Source organism: Ochotona curzoniae, unplaced genomic scaffold, assembly GCF_017591425.1.
Source record: "Ochotona curzoniae isolate NIBS_2020 unplaced genomic scaffold, NIBS_Ocur_1.0 contig_3819, whole genome shotgun sequence".
Taxonomy (NCBI): Eukaryota; Metazoa; Chordata; class Mammalia; order Lagomorpha; family Ochotonidae; genus Ochotona; species Ochotona curzoniae.
Genome location: NW_024466004.1, coordinates 40,413,532 through 40,416,671, shown reverse-complemented (window position 1 = coordinate 40,416,671; position 3,140 = coordinate 40,413,532).

The following is a 3,140-nucleotide window of genomic DNA, read 5'->3' as shown; positions in this document are numbered from 1 at the left end:
CTTATTATGTTTAATAAAAATTCTTCAAGGCTTACAGAAAGTGTGAGTTGATAGTAGTTACTTTGGGTATGTGGAAGGAATAAAATCTCTAGCGTTCGTCTCAGTTTAAGGGCCCACACCACAAATTATGTGTCTGATGTTACATTTTACATAGCATTTTGTTTACACTGCAGCAGAATACTTTTCAAAGGAAGAGGGTAAGATTGAACTAATTCAAAAACTCTTAGATATTTTTATTTTAAAGCACTTTACATTTGTGTAAAAAGTAATTAAGATGACATAATTGCAAAAGATGGATTAGACTGTTTGATACATGTTTCTTTGTTTTATCTTATATTTAAACCTGGACCAATTCCTGTGAAAATCAGTTCAAATTACAAAATCTGACATCCCGCTAAAGTAAAATTTATATATAGAGTTCAAATATCCAAAACATAAATTTTCTTGTGAGCTCAAAGATACGTTTTATTGGATAGGACAGAGTGTGTGTGTGTGTATGTGTGTGTATAAAATTGCATCCTGCACTGAATTCACTTCAGAAATATCAAAACCTCCTGGAAATACTGAAATTTGATTACTATATACAACAGTCATAATTTTAAGATATTTATATTAGGGATTATACATTTGAAGAGTAGTACATTTTGTATAGTCATTTTATACCATTATTTCTACATGCCTACTTATCATCTGCTTAATTTTTTCTTTTTAGAGCTCTAGCTCAAGATGCTAAATTATATAGACTAAGACTTATTATTTTTGAAAGAGTATTTAGTACCTGTTATGAAGTTCAGGACTACGATGTCAAAAGCAACTTTACAGCATTTGAATTTTACATTACACTACCTTTGTTTTTTTTTTTAAACCAAATAACTTTGTTGATATTTACTGTTTTGTAGTTGTTATACTAAGATTTCTTTTAAAATGTGTTTGTAGTTAACATTTTTCAGAGGATTTTGGTAGTCTTTGTGATAAAATGATTTTGCATATGATTATTATGGGGGATATATTTGTAGAGCTCTACTTGTATACCTTCTTGAATTACACTATTGAAACTTAAAAGTTCTCAGTCTGTATAGTTAATATTTGTATCTAGAGTGCTTCAGAAAAACATGTCGTGTTTTATATTTTAGTATATAGGAGCCAGCATTGCTTCTATTTGTTTTGAATACAATAGCATTTTCCTTTGCATTTTAGATCATCTAAGTGAGAAACAACTTTACAGAATAATTTGTATGATGGGACTATTGGGACAAATACCCCAAATTCGTGTATATTGTACTTTATGAAAAGATTTCCTCTATTCAGTCATGCCAAATTTATTTAAAAATCACAACTCTTTGAAGTGTTCCGCTATAATAAAATTTAGTTATACAATTATCTGTCACTATTTAAAATGTAAAGAGGAGTCTGAAAAATCAGGTAGTAATCATAATTATTAATGTAAATGAGTTCTCATACATGCAGATCAATTTGTATAATTATTAGGAATTGATTTTACTATCTTTACTGTGCATTCACAAGTCATTTAGCTGTCAGTAAAAAGTTAAGACAGTTTTCCTGAATAGATTTAATCCTTTTGTTTGCCTCTAAGTTGATTTTCCATTTAAACTCTAGGCTATTTAGTTGGGTAGAGTACTTTGTGATTTGAGGGTTGGCATGGTGTCATAATAGCAAAAGCCACCACCAGTATCTTGTATGAGCAACAGTTCGAGTTCTGGCTGCTGCATTTCTGAACCAGATCTCTGCTAATTGCCTGGGCAAGCAGAGGAAGATGCCCCAGGAGCTTGAGTACCTGCTGCACACCTGAGACCTAGAAGAAGCTCTGGGCCCTTCAGCCTGGCCCGGTACTGCCCCTAGTGGCCATTTGAAGAGTGAACCACTGAATGGAAGGTCTGATTGTTAATTCTTGGCTTTCAAAATAAATGTTTTGAAAAGCTGGGATTATTGTAGCTCAAACTCTTGAAGCTTTACAATATGATTAGCACTGCTTCATAAGTTTAACCATCGCCAACAGTCCTGTGAATATCTTGACAGTCAAGGAAGCAGGTGTAGAGTGGTTAGGTAACAAGGGCATATACCATTTTTAGCTTTGAGAGGCCTCTCACTGTTATGTTACATTAAGAAAGGTCTTTAGCACAGCAGCTGCAGTAGCATAGCAAGTTAATTCTCTGCCTATAACCTTAGGACCAGGCTGTTCCAGTTCCATTCTAGCTCCCTATTGATTACTAGGAAAGCAGTAGAGAACAGCGGGGGACCTTGGACCCCTGCACCTGCGTGGGAGGCATGGAAGTAGCTCCTGGTTCCCAGCTTTGAACATCTCAGGTCTGGCCATAGCAGCCATTTGGAGAGTGAAACAGTAGATGGAACTCTTCTCTCAGTCCTTTGTAAATCTGCATTCGAAATAAAAATAATCTTAAAAAGGCTTTGGCAAATGCTAAATTAAGGTAATAATGATATGAGGAATAGAAATGTCCATAGACTTAAGCTAAAAATGACTGTGGCTCTAAGTGAAAATTAGTTGACTGAGTATCCTGGAAATTTTGTCTTTTGGAGATCCCTTAATCTCAGCATTCACTTTTGTCATAGGATTGCTTTTTGAACTATGCAGAAGAGACACATATGGTAACATTGTAACAAGTAAAGCAGATGTTTTCAATGTTAGAAATGTGTGACCAGTTCCTTGAAAAAGGGTATATGTTGGGGTCAACATGATGGGATAATTGATAAAACTATCAGCCTTCAGCTTTGGCATCTCACAAGGGTACTGATTCATGTCCTGGCTGTGCCACTTTCCGTCCAGCTTCCTGCTTGTGACCTGGGAAAGCAGTAGAGGATGGTCCAAAGCCTTGCAACCCTGCACCCACAGGAGAGACTCAGATGAAGCTTCTGGCTCAGCCTTGCTCAGTTCTGGCCCTTGCAGCCAGCTGGGGAGCGATCCAGCAAATGGAGACATCCCTGTCTCCTCCTCTGTAACTATGACTTTAAAGAAATAATTTTATCTAGGTAATTCCCAAGTTTAGTGTAGGGTTACCTGCCACCCATGTTCAGGGTCATGCACAATAAGTTACAGATGCCCACTGCAGGAGCTTGTTTTTCTCCCCATAGCTAATGCCCAAATAATTTCCGCTCAATAACTA